The following is a 13,489-nucleotide window of genomic DNA, read 5'->3' as shown; positions in this document are numbered from 1 at the left end:
AGCTGCCTTTCTCCTGGAGGAGCTGATGAACTGGTCCCATGCTCTGTAGTGAGTCACTATATGGATAGGGATGCTGGTCAGTTTGTAAGGAAAGCTGCACTTATAAGAGAAAGTGGCCAAAATTGTGTCATCAGGAAATCACCTATTACCGTATTTAACTTTGATTTTTATGTTAAATATTTATGGGTTTTGGTTTTTTTTTTTCAAATTCTATTATTTTCTTATATTTTTTATATCATTATTACACAGTATTTTAAAAGAAAAATCAGAAATCGTGCCATTTATACTTTTAACACCCAGGCCTAATTTTAGACTTCTACTTTCTGTCCTGTATTGAAAACTTTTCAGTAGTGATATTATCATCACAGATCGGTAACAGAGCTCTATATACAGCATATAACACAATCCACCACTCACGATATGTGAGATCACAGCTAACCTCCTGCTCCTGTATAATGACTGATAACACCTCTGTGTACAGGGAGGTATCATGATGCACCACTCACAATAGGTGATGTCACAGCTCACCTCTTCCCCCTCCTGTACGATGACTGATAACTCCTCTATGTAGAAGTAGGTAACATGATGCAACACTCACGATAAGTAATGTCACAGCTCACCTCCTCCCCCTCCTGTACAATGACTGATTAAACCACTATGTAAAAGTAGGCAACATGATGCTCCACTCATGATAGATGATGTCACAACTCACCTCCTCCTGTACATTGACTGATAACAGTATATATACAGTAGATAAAACAGTATCTGCCAATCACAATAGATAATGTAACAACTCACCTCCTCCTCCTTCGTTCACAATAATCTTTGCCTTTATCAGAGCATACTCGTTGCTTCAATCAATACAAGGAAGTAGTATTGCTGCTAATGTCCACACCTGTAAGAACAGAACGTAGAAATATAATCATTCCACTTAGTAGCCAGTGTAAAAATTACATATTTTTTATGCAAACCATGATACAAAAAAAAAAAAGAAAATGAAAAATAAATTTAACATTAACCCTGATTTAAATTATAGGTAATTTTCTGATTTTCTATTTATTGTAAAATCCAAAAAGCCCTGAAACATCACTTAAAAAAAACTGAACAAACTTTTCTAAACTTTTCAACTAACGTCTTTTAGGGGCAATATATGTTCCTTCCAGTAACCCACATAAAGCGGACTAGTGATAAATAGATAGATTAAGGCTGGAGTCACACTTGCATCACCCTGCCGCTGTCTGGACAGGAGCAAGTCAGAAAAATATTTTGCAGTGTATGATTGCAGAGTTAATTTGTTAAGGCCTTGTTCACACACTGCAGTTTTACCCGCAGTTTTTTTGCGGTTTTTCTGCAGAAATTTCAGTCCAAAAAAATGCATTTTTAGGGCCCCCTTAAAACTGTGTGTATTGTGAATTAAGCAAATTGTCCTGGGTAGTGTGTTCCAGAGAATTGGTGCCGCTTGGGAGAAGTCTTGGAGACGGGAGTGGGAGTTTCGGATAACAATCTTAGGTCATTAGCAGAGCGGAGGGCACAGGTGGGGTGATAGACAGAGATGAGGGAGGAGATATAGGGTGGTGCGGAACCGTGGAGAGCTTTGTGGGCGAGAGTGATAAGTTTATGTTGGATTCTGTAGCGGATCCCCTGAAGAAAGCACACTGAAACGCGCGTCGGGATATATTGCGGCATACCGAACAACCCTGACCATCTCTAAGGTATTTTGTATTCAGCAATATTTATTGCGGTTTATTGGCACTTGCTTTATAATGGTTTTTTACTTAAATGCCTTCCTTTCTACAATTGTTTGGTGTTTTCTATAATGAAAAAGCACTTTGCACTTTATGCTTTATTTCTTGAATAACATCAAAATTATATTACATACTGGTCGGTCTAATAATTAAAAGGTTGTAATTTTTGGTTTAACCGCCGCTGCTGTATTATGGGCATTCGATCCAGTCCTTTTATTAGTATTTATAAATATGTATTTGATGTAATTTTAACTAAAATTCCTGAATAAAAAATTATTTTTAAATGTGAAAAAGAGACACCTATTCCTTCTTGAGGTATTTTTTGATTAATATTACAATTTAAGGTGTTTTACAAGAAATTTTTGATTATTTTTTAGCTTAATAGAAAAGTACAGTTTTCCTGGCACACATGCCAAATGTGTTCACAAAATAGAAAATATTATATGACATGATAGACAGATAGATAGATAGATAGATAGATACATACATAGAGGGATATATACCGTAGATAGATAGAGGGATAGATAGATAGATAGATAGATAGATAGATAGATAGATAGATAGATAGATAGATAGATAGATAGATAAGAGGCAAAGATGATAGATCTAGAAAAGGGAAGCAGCACTCCGGCAATGTGATGCTAAATATTAAAGCACTTTATTGGCCCATTTGGCAATGTTTCGGTGTCTTAAACTGAAACGTTGCCACATGGGCCAATCAGGTCATGCATCATTTTGCATTACATTAATGGGTTGCTGGTCTGGTATATACTATGGCGGCTTTGCACCCTTGAACCGCTACAGCTGGTGCTGCTTCAATTTATAAATGAATGGATTGATGTATGGATAGTTATTAGATAGGTAAACAGATGCCTTTTGAATATAATCTGTGGATGCGTCTAAAGCTTTTTTAGCAAATGCGTTTAAAAACGAAATATGAATACAATCTGAGTAGGTGCCAAAAAATCAACCAGGTTTATAAGGAAGTGAAAAACAATTTACCAGATGTCATCCAATCTCAATGGCTATTAATTGCCAGAGGGAGCTGGAAGAAGAACTTAGTGACTGGGTGACAAAAGAAGCAGCCCAGTAAGAGTTCATGTGGATGAATATAATATCAGTCAGGCAGCTACTTCTTGTCCTGGGCTCTATTCTTCCTGCAAACAATTTTCTAACACTCAAAAGTTGCACTATAACTCCAGCCATCGTCTGCAAGGACCAAGGCAATTGAGCCTCTAATAGGAATGGCCCTGCAGACACAACAACAGTTTGACTGTTTGAGGCTTAGGACTTGGCAGCGGCGGATTATAACATTGATGCCTTCTTAATTCAAGCAGCCATTCCTTTGTTTATGCTCTTTACTTCATCCGAATCAAAATTCAGTCTTAATTGTTTTATCTCGGACCAAAAAAGGAGATTTTTTTTTTAAATCAATTTTTTTGGAAAGACCCGAAACAATCCGATTAATTTGAAAACAATAAACTCTTTAATCTAACATACATCAGCAAATTCCGATTTTTCTATTTTCTAGCAAAAATAACAACAGTTTGGTTGCCAGCCGCTTTCATAAGATCCTATTTCTGCCGTTGCCTGAATCGCAGCATTGTTCCTCTCAGCAAAGGATTAAGAAGGTTGCTATTTTGGTAATAAGATGGGGTAGATGTACTTACAACATAGCAGCGATCCAACTTGGATGCCTGAGGTGGGAAGAAAGTCTGTTACCTCAGATGAACCTGCTTCTAATGAGCATCTCGCCGAGCAGTAAGTCTCGCACAAAGCACCAACTGCAAAATGTGACAATGCATATATAATTACATTTTGATGGAGGTTTTAATCGGACTTACTGTAGCCTTCTCCCCGGGATGGAATTCAAGCAGACAGCAGGATGTAGAACAAAAAGTGCTGAATTGTTCCGCATCCAGTTTTCACTTTATGTGAAGGAAATTTTTGAAAGATTCTTAAAAAATAATGCTTAGCTAAAGGAATATGATAAGACACGGGACAACAAATAAGGACACAGCATTATTTAATGTTTTTATGATCACACAAGATGGGCTTTTCAGAATGAGCTAAGATGAGACCGGTTTAACCCACAAGCTCTGCAATCGAGCATGATTTATTTAAATTCATACTTTTATGATAGGAACATTGTGTATTTGCTTATTATTTTCAAGTATTAACACTAGAACTACTGAGGTAGTCATTTTGACTACTTTGCACTATTTATTTCTATATAGGTGTCACGAGTCCAGTAGTTCTAGTGTTAGGCTAGTTTCACACTTGCGTTGGACGGCTTCCGTAGCATTGCGTTGTGTGACGGATGCAACGGATGCGTTGCATATAGTGGCACAACTCAATGCTACGGATCGTACAAAATAACGGAAAGCGTTATTTATTTATTTTTTCTTCCTTCTTCAGTATCGGCAGTCGACTATTGTGAACGATCAGCTGATCGCTCTTAATAGCCGGCGGCCGAGCGCTCTCACATGCCGGCGGCCGAGCGCTCAGCTGAGTGCTATAACATGACGGCGGCCGAGCGCTCAGCTGAGTGCTATAACATGCCGGCGGCCGGGCGATCAGCTGAGTGCCCTGACATGCCGGCGGCCGGGCGATCAGCTGAGTGCCCTGACATGCCGGCGGCCGAGCGCTCAGCTGAGTGCCCTGACATGCCGGCGGCCGAGCGCTCAGCTGAGTGCCCTGACATGCCGGCGGCCGAGCGCTCAGCTGAGTGCCCTGACATACCGGCGGCCGAGCGCTCAGCTGAGTGCCCTGACATGCCGGCGGCCGGGCGATCAGCTGAGTGCCCTGACATGCCGGCGGCCGAGCGCTCAGCTGAGTGCCCTGACATGCCGGCGGCCGAGCGCTCAGCTGAGTGCCCTGACATGTCGGCGGCCGAGCGCTCAGCTGAGTGCCCTGACATGCCGGCGGCCGAGCGCTCAGCTGAGTGCCCTGACATGTCGGCGGCCGAGCGCTCAGCTGAACGTTCGGCCACCGAGAAATAAAATAAAGTTTGTGATTAAAAAAAAAAAAAAAAAAAAAAAGAGAGCATGCGCAGTGAAAAATAAAGGTTTCCGCTGCTCAAAAAAAAGGTTACATGCAGCTTTCCATCCGCCCGGCGCAGCGTCAAAATAACGATGCTGCGTCGTCCAGCGGATGCAACGCTGACACTTGCATTACAGTGCGTCGTCCATACAAATCTATGGAGAATAGCACAATGCGTTAACGGACTGCGCTATTCTCCATAGTGACGGACTGCGCTGAACGCAAGTGTGAAAGTAGCCTTAAAGACTTATTGTTCATGTGTAAAAACTGTTCTTGGAGCAGCCATATAGGAGGCTCATGCTGCATTTTGTGTATGCATATGGTGTGTTTTATGCACCTAGTATGAATGAAAGTTAAAAAAAACCCTGATAATTGTAAAGAGATGAATAATACAGTCTACTGAAAGTGATGGAGTAGTTTTTTTTCTAAAAGGAAAATGAGTTGAAAAGGATCTGCATACAGACCATGGTCTGTGTAAATAGTTCACAATGTTGCAATCCTAAATTATCTAGACCTCCAGAACTACAAAAGAGCGGTCGTTTGTCATTAAATGTACTTTTCACTTTGCATAAATCAATAGTACAAGCAAATATAAGCAGCTTTGTAATATCCATTGTCAAAGAAATATACTACTTTGGCCATTTATTAGCCATTTCTCCTCCCCCCCCCCTGCTTCCTGAACTCATTATTCACTTCCAAAATCCATCTTTGCGAAAGCACGCCACAATATCATCTAAATGAGGATCAGGTTACTAAAGTCTACTGAGAAAAGAAGATGCTAATACGCATTTTATCTTCCTCAGAGCTGGATGCACAGCTACACTGCTCAGTACTGCAGTGTAACATGTCCTCCATGTTGCTGCTACTACTATTGAACATGTGCTACAAAAACAGGAGAGCAGGAATGACTCATGTATGTGTGTGCTGTGTATGGGAGACATCATGGCAGCTAATTTCTACCTACTGTCACGCTAGGTACGGGGAAGTATCAAGCAAACTGCGAAAGGGAAAAGAAGGGAAACCCTGTGTCTACGAAAGAGGGAGATGGTCACTCCTGACCAAACCTACCGCTGACCCCTGGCTTCCCTCACCACCATTCCGCACCTATGCACCAAGCCGGATACCTGACCCTGAAATAGGCCCTGGGTAGGGAACGGGTGGGATGAGCGCTCAGTCAATCCCACTAAGCTCTAAAGAACATACAGGTGAATACACACAGGGGAAAGTAAACAAATGACTTATCACCAGATGATTCAGGGAGAGGAACTGCAACAACAACAAGGTTTCTCCAGATGAATAGTAACCGACTGCTTGCACTGAAGACTTGTTAAGGGTATTAGACCTATTATTACTAGCACAGAGTAAGGGGGAATGAGGGTATTCAAAGAGACAAAGGTAAATTCTGAAGATTAACAGCTGAAAAGGTTAGGAAATCTGCAGGGTCCTAAAGAGAAAAGGACAAACCCCAAGCAGGGAAAAAGGGAAAGTCAGAGAGCAGCTTGTATAGCCAAACGCTGCAGCCTTCTATAGCTGGAAAATACAGGGCTGTCTGTCATGTGCGACACACCTGTGCCACCTACTAGCTCAGAGACAGCTGAAAGTTAGAGGTACAGCTTGCAGAGGAGAAAAACAGAAATAGTGTAATTCCGGATGTACACACCTGTCAGCTTTTACTGAAAAGTCACCTAAAACTACAAGTAGATTTTAAAAAAGCACTTTCAACAGTTTTTATCCTCTTAATATATTTCTATCATCGTATTGTATAGCACTGTGTACTTACAATTGCTGATTTTGCTTTTATACCCATTATTTTGTTTTCCATTAGGTTTATGACATCATGTGATTAAAATCTGACTAACTGAATATTTCCTTGCAAGAGTCTTGCCTTCCCGCATAAGTCAGTGTCAGGGGGGAGGAGGGACTAGTTGGGACAGGAATTAAAGAGGGGAATGATTCATGCAGGGACAAGAGACTTCCTGTTTCTACACAGAGCAGAGAAAAAGAGAAGAATTTACAGGGTAGAAACGCAAAATCAGCAACCATAAGTACACAGTTCTATATAATATGATGATTGCAACATATTTGGAGGATTAAAAACTATGATGGGAGTACTTCATTGAATTGCTACACTCTAATGATAATGAGATTAATCAAACAAAAATAAAATGGAGGAAGGGGTAATTTAAAGGACTACAATCCAGACATTTTATTATGATTGCATATTAAAAATCCATTGTAAACAGAAAATGTTACCCTAACAATGAGACTAAAGGGTGCTTTACATGCTGCAACATCGCTACCGATATATCGTCGAGGTCACATCGTTAGTGATGCACATCCGGCGCTGGTAGCGACATCACAGCATGTGACACCAAGGAGCGACGATCAACGATCGCAAAATCGTTCAAAAACGGTGATCGTTGACACGTCGCTCCTTTCCTTAATATCGCTGCTACCACAGGTACGATGTTGTTCATCGTTCCAGCGGCACCACACATCACTATGTGTGACACCGCAGGAACGACGAACATCTCTTTATCTGCGTCCACCGGCAATGCGGAAGGAAGGAGGTGGCCGGGATGTTACGTCCCGCTCACCTCCGCCCCTCCGCTTCTATTGGCCAGCTGCTTAGTGACGGCGCAGTGATGTCGCTATGACGCTGAACGCACCTCCCCCTTGAGGGAGGGATTGTTCAGCAGTCACAGCGACGTTGCTGACAAGGTATGTGCGAGTGACGCTGCCGTAGCGATAATGTTCCTTACGGCAGCGATCACCAAATGTCACACGAGCGACGGGGGCGGGTGCTATCGCGCATGACATCGCTAGCGATGTCGCAGTGTGTAAAGCACCCTTAAAGGCCACGTCTCACTTAGCGACATAGCTACCGACATCGCTGCTGAGTCACGGTTTTTGTGACGCAACAGCGATCTTGCTAGCGATGTTGCTGTGTGTGACATCCAGCAACGACCTGGCCCCTGCTGTGAGGTCGCCGGTCGTTGCTGAATGTCCTGGACCATTTTTTGGTCGTTTCTCTTGTGGCACCCCGTGGTTGCCACACAAAGGGTTAACTCCCCACACACAACACCAAGACCTCCTGGCCAGAAGGGGGAGACCAAGCTGCTTCCCTGTATATTCTGGTGGGGGGAGGAAATGGTCAGTAGTTTCAGTTTGTGAGTTCAGTGCAGAGCACTGAGGAGAAAGGATCTCTGCAGGTTGGAAGCTGGCTTTAGCTCACCTCAGGATCCACTGACCAATTCCAGGCCTAGCTGAGGGTCTGAGGAAAGGAGAAAGTGTACACAGAGGAACATTCCTGGGAGGCAGAGCATTGCTGAGCTCATCCCAGTGGAGCACACACAACGGATGCTGGATCCGAGACTGCAGGTTACATACTGTACAGTTACCACCAGAGAAGTGAGGATTCCACATTCTCTATCTGTACCACAGACACAGCAACAAACGCAGAGTTCAGGAACATACAAGTAAGGACTCGAGTTGCCTGTCAGGTCGGTACCTAGGAGCAGAGCAGCGCCGGCTGCATAGTTCACACAGCAGCAGGGCCACAGACACACAGTGCAGGCAAGGAAGCCAAAACGGCCCGGCTGGGTGGGAGAAGCCCTGAACCCCTCACAGACTCCGTGGACAGTACTCTGCTGAATACCATCATCAGTAAAGGACAAAGAAACTGCAAAACCGTGAGTCTGCCTGTTTATTGTGCTCGTGTCCTGCACTCCCCCCATAGACTAACACACTGCCCCGGGGAAAAGGCTCTACCCGTGGGGAGCCGTCCCATCTCAAGCTGCCTTCCATCACCCCGGAGGTTCTGCAGCAGCGGTGGTCATCTCTGATCACATTCCACGGGTGGCGTCACGAACACAAGCCCCCTTTTTATTGTGGAACCAGGGAGCACAGACCGGGTCACGACACCGTGATCCCCTTTCCAGAAGCGACCCCTTGGCCCGGTTCTGGGTATCCCCTTAACCCCTGGCGACACAACTTTGGCGTCACGAACAGGATGCGGACTGGACCCGGCTGCAACCCAGGTGACGTGTGCCTGTAAAGACTTATTGCATCGCATAAAAGCCTTGCACTGTGAATTGTTGCAACAAAGAACGGACTTTAAACTTTGCAAAGATACCTGGAAAAATCCAAAAACATCATTGGTAAAATTTTCCAGACGCCATCTTTAATCGCGCCATTAGCTGCTACGCGCGGGAAAACATCGCGCCTAAACTAAGACTCCGCCAACCGCTTGCAGAGGAGGTGCGCTCGGTGCTGCGACCCGAACGAAAACGCAGAAAAGTGTCCCAGGCTTGCTGTCAAGAAGACTGGTGAAATTAACTAAGGGGGCGCAAAGATGTCGCAGCAGGGAGACGCTGTTGTACCCGACGGTGCAGCGGCACCTATCATGCCGTTCCTGATGCCGTACACCCCGGGTGCAGTGTGGCTGCCGCAGTACTCAGGTGAGCCCAACACACTTAATGACTTTATCGGAAAGCTAAAAATCTACTACAGCATGTACCCCCTGACAGAAGCCCAGCGTGTTGGTATGCTTATGGGACAGTTAAAGGGGTTATCCGGCTTCTTTGACTTTTTTTTTTTATTTCCCTATTGGGCTACATTGGGGCAGGTAAGTAGATAGAGACCACTTACCTGCCCTGCTGTCAGCCCCTCTCCCCTGGCTCAGAGCGGTCATGTGACCGCTCCTGCCGCGATTTTGCTGCTTCCGGTCTTTGCACGTCTACATGGGCAGGGCCATGTTGACATGCAAATGTGGAGCAGCATGTCACCTCCCTGCTGGGTGTCTACAGTGCGAGGAGTCACCGCCCCCTTCCCTGCACCCTCCCACACATTCCCCCGCACCTCCAGTAACCTCCCCCTGCACTGCTGTGGGGGTCCGTGACCTGGGGGCGGGGCCTGGCGGCAGCTGCCGTGGTGTCAGCTCCAGCACCGGGCCCCCTGCCCAGGATCGCACATTCAAATGTACCGGCATCACAGATCACCGATGCCGGTACATTTGAAAGTGCTGATGAGAAGCAGCGCAGCGCTGCTTCTCATCACTGTCCCTCCGGCTGTCTGTGCAATCTGCAGCACAGCGGTGACGTCACTACTGTGCTGAACAGAGCACAGACAGCGCACGAACGTGCAGGAGCGGCGGGGACCGAGGACAGGTGAGTATGTACTCCACATGTGTTCCCTATGGGGATGGGGATGGGGGGGCTGGCAGAGCCATATGTGTGCGTGTGCAGAGCCATGTGTGTGCGTTTACGGTGCAGAGCCATGTGTGTGCGTGTACGGTGCAGAGCCATGTGTGTGCGTGTACGGTGCAGAGCCATGTGTGTGCGTTTACGGTGCAGAGCCATGTGTGTGCGTGTACGGTGCAGAGCCATGTGTGTGCGTGTACGGTGCAGAGCCATGTGTGTGCGTGTACGGTGCAGAGCCATATGTGTGCGGTACAGAGCCATATGTGTGCGTTACAGAGCCATATGTGTGCGTGTGCAGAGCCATGTGTGTGCGTTTACGGTGCAGAGCCATGTGTGTGCGTTTACGGTGCAGAGCCATGTGTGTGCGTTTACGGTGCAGAGCCATGTGTGTGCGTGTACGGTGCAGAGCCATGTGTGTGCGTGTACGGTGCAGAGCCATGTGTGTGCGTGTACGGTGCAGAGCCATGTGTGTGCGTGTACGGTGCAGAGCCATATGTGTGCGTGTGAGGTACAGAGCCATATGTGTGCGTGTGCAGAGCCATGTGTGTGCGTGTACGGTGCAGAGCCATGTGTGTGCGTTTACGGTGCAGAGCCATGTGTGTGCGTTTACGGTGCAGAGCCATGTGTGTGCGTTTACGGTGCAGAGCCATGTGTGTGCGTGTACGGTGCAGAGCCATGTGTGTGCGTGTACGGTGCAGAGCCATGTGTGTGCGTGTACGGTGCAGAGCCATGTGTGTGCGTGTACGGTGCAGAGCCATATGTGTGCGTGTGAGGTACAGAGCCATATGTGTGCGTGTGCAGAGCCATGTGTGTGCGTGTACGGTGCAGAGCCATGTGTGTGCGTGTACGGTGCAGAGCCATGTGTGTGCGTTTACGGTGCAGAGCCATGTGTGTGCGTGTGCGGTACAGAGCCATATGTGTGCGGTACAGAGCCATATGTGTGCGTGTGCAGAGCCATGTGTGTGCGTTTACGGTGCAGAGCCATGTGTGTGCGTTTACGGTGCAGAGCCATGTGTGTGCGTTTACGGTGCAGAGCCATGTGTGTGCGTGTACGGTGCAGAGCCATGTGTGTGCGTGTACGGTGCAGAGCCATGTGTGTGCGTGTACGGTGCAGAGCCATGTGTGTGCGTCTACGGTGCAGAGCCATATGTGTGCGTGTGAGGTACAGAGCCATATGTGTGCGTGTGCAGAGCCATGTGTGTGCGTGTACGGTGCAGAGCCATGTGTGTGCGTGTACGGTGCAGAGCCATGTGTGTGCGTGTACGGTGCAGAGCCATGTGTGTGCGTGTACGGTGCAGAGTCCGATGTGGGGCTGTTATTTGCAATGCTGTAGTGATACCAGGTCAGGTGCTGGGGAAGAATATACTGACAGGGAATGTGTGCAGGGGGCGGGCAGAGGGTGCGGCTGGACACTGGGGTGGGGCTGGACACTGAGGCTGGGCGGTGACAGCTGTGACTGGGAGGTTTTGCACAGGAAGTGGTCAGTTTGCTAGAGCTGAATGTAAACAAGAAGCTGCAGAGAATAAAGGTATAATTCAAGAGGAACAAAAGTTAGAAAACAAAAAATAACAATGTAGGTGTGATTTATATGACAATACAGCACAGATAAACTCAAACATTTTTGTTAAGCTAATGTCGGACAACCCCTTTAACTGGCAATGCCCAGTGGGAGGCTACATCCTGGCCGGACGATGCAAAGGACACTGTAGAGCATATAATAGCTGGACTAAAAGCAGCTTTTGAATCCACTGCTGGCAGCCGGGCTAAAATGAGGTTCTTTGGATGCAAGCAAAAACCTAGAGAGAGCGCAAGAGACTTTGCCTTAAACTTACAGGAGGCGCTCAGAGCACTTAAATTAGCAGAACCTGCCTTAGCCCCTGGAGCAGATAAGCTGCTGATAGACCAATTCCTGGATGGACTCTCATCCCCTTCCCACCGGGGACAACTGAGCATGATGGTGATCCAGGATCCAGGACTAACATTTGCCCAGCTAAAGGATAGAGCCATCCGCCTCCAGCAGGTGGAGGAGCCGCAGGATATAGACTCCGTTCAACACCTTACAGTGGCACCCCAGCAACCAGTAGTGCCGGTGACATCGTCCATGTCAGCGGCTGCTGCTAACCACCTGGAGCCGATCACTAATGAGGCTCTCCATCAAAGGCTTGATGCCCTGACAGACACTGTTGCTTCCATGGCTAGAATCGTCCAGGAGCTGCGTGGATCCAAGTCTGCACCCAAGATTGAGCTGGCGACCAGCAAGGAGGATGTCCCATGGATGAGGCCTAGGAGATACCAAGCGACGAGAGGACGACCCAGCGACCGCTACCAGCCGGATGGACAGCCCATTTGCCGCCGTTGCAATGAGCCAGGTCACTTTGCCCGTGAATGTGCTTTAAATGGGGATCCCCTGGGGAGGCGGGCCGCTCCTCAGGAATAAACTCTCAAGGTCCCTCACCATGGCACGACAAGTATGTGGGAGGACGTCCAGTCATCCCCATCGTGCTGGATGGCATTCCGTTCAACGCCTTGCTGGACACTGGTTCCCAAATTACATCAATTCCGCATGTCCTTTATAAGAGGTACTGGGCTGATTCAGACGTTAGCAGTGGTCCATCTAATGTTGCATTGAATATATGGGCTAGCAATGGTGAATTAGTACCACAGGTTGGTTTCAGAGAAATGACCATTAAGATTGGGAGAGTAGAATTGCAGAACCAAGGTATTGTCATTGTTGATGTTGACCGGCGAGAACGTGAACCAACTATGCTGCTAGGAATGAATGTAATTGAAAATTGTTTTGCAGAGGTAATTACTGTATTGCAGCAGATCGCCGAAACTGCCAAACCTGGGCAACAGAGACTCCTGCAGAAGGAAATTAAAGCCTTGATGCTGAAGCAGCAGGTAGAAATGTCAGGAGGTGAAGTTGGCAGTGCAAGGGTAAGTGACCCAATACCTATTGTAATTCCTCCCAAAACAGAAATGCTGGTCTGGTGTAGAGCCGCAATAGGCATCAGAGGGCGAGACTATCAGGCCCTGGTAGAACCCGTGTACTCAGACAGTAGGCCAACTGTACTGACGGCCAGAGGAATAGTTGAGGTACATCGGGGACGAGTGCCAATACGCCTTCTAAATTGTGGGGAAGATGAGGTCACCCTACCAAAGTATGCTACCAAGGCTAAGCTATATACGGTTGATAACAACGCCATCAACACCGTGGAGCCCTTGAAGCCGTCAAGTCAGGCGGAGGACAATGGCTCAGAGGGAAAGCTGGAGGATTGGTGCCAAAAGCTACATGTAGGTACCGATTCTACACCCTCCCATCAAAAGCATGGAGTATACCGAGTAGTGAAAGAATATGAACAAATATTCAGCAAACACCCATTAGACTTTGGGCAGATCAAAGGGGTAGAGCACACTATACCCACAGGTAACCATCCACCCATAAAGGAGAGGTATAGACCAGTACCACCGGCTCACTACCAATGCGCCAAAGACATGCTC

The 13,489-nt window shown here is 46.9% G+C and overlaps 1 long non-coding RNA gene across 1 annotated transcript in view; it reads right to left on the bottom strand.

The window, feature by feature from the left end:
* Positions 1-807: 807 nt before the first annotated feature.
* Positions 808-13,489, bottom strand: part of LOC142257904 (uncharacterized) — a 190,898-nt gene continuing 178,216 nt past the window's right edge. Inside the window, exon 3 of the long non-coding RNA XR_012727676.1 lies at positions 808-895. This is a non-coding gene — a long non-coding RNA (uncharacterized LOC142257904). The remainder of the gene's footprint in view (positions 896-13,489) is intronic.

Source organism: Anomaloglossus baeobatrachus, chromosome 12 (genome assembly GCF_048569485.1).
Source record: "Anomaloglossus baeobatrachus isolate aAnoBae1 chromosome 12, aAnoBae1.hap1, whole genome shotgun sequence".
Taxonomy (NCBI): domain Eukaryota; kingdom Metazoa; phylum Chordata; class Amphibia; order Anura; family Aromobatidae; genus Anomaloglossus; species Anomaloglossus baeobatrachus.
Note: the sequence above shows the minus strand (reverse complement) of the source record. Positions and strands in the feature narration are given on the sequence as shown.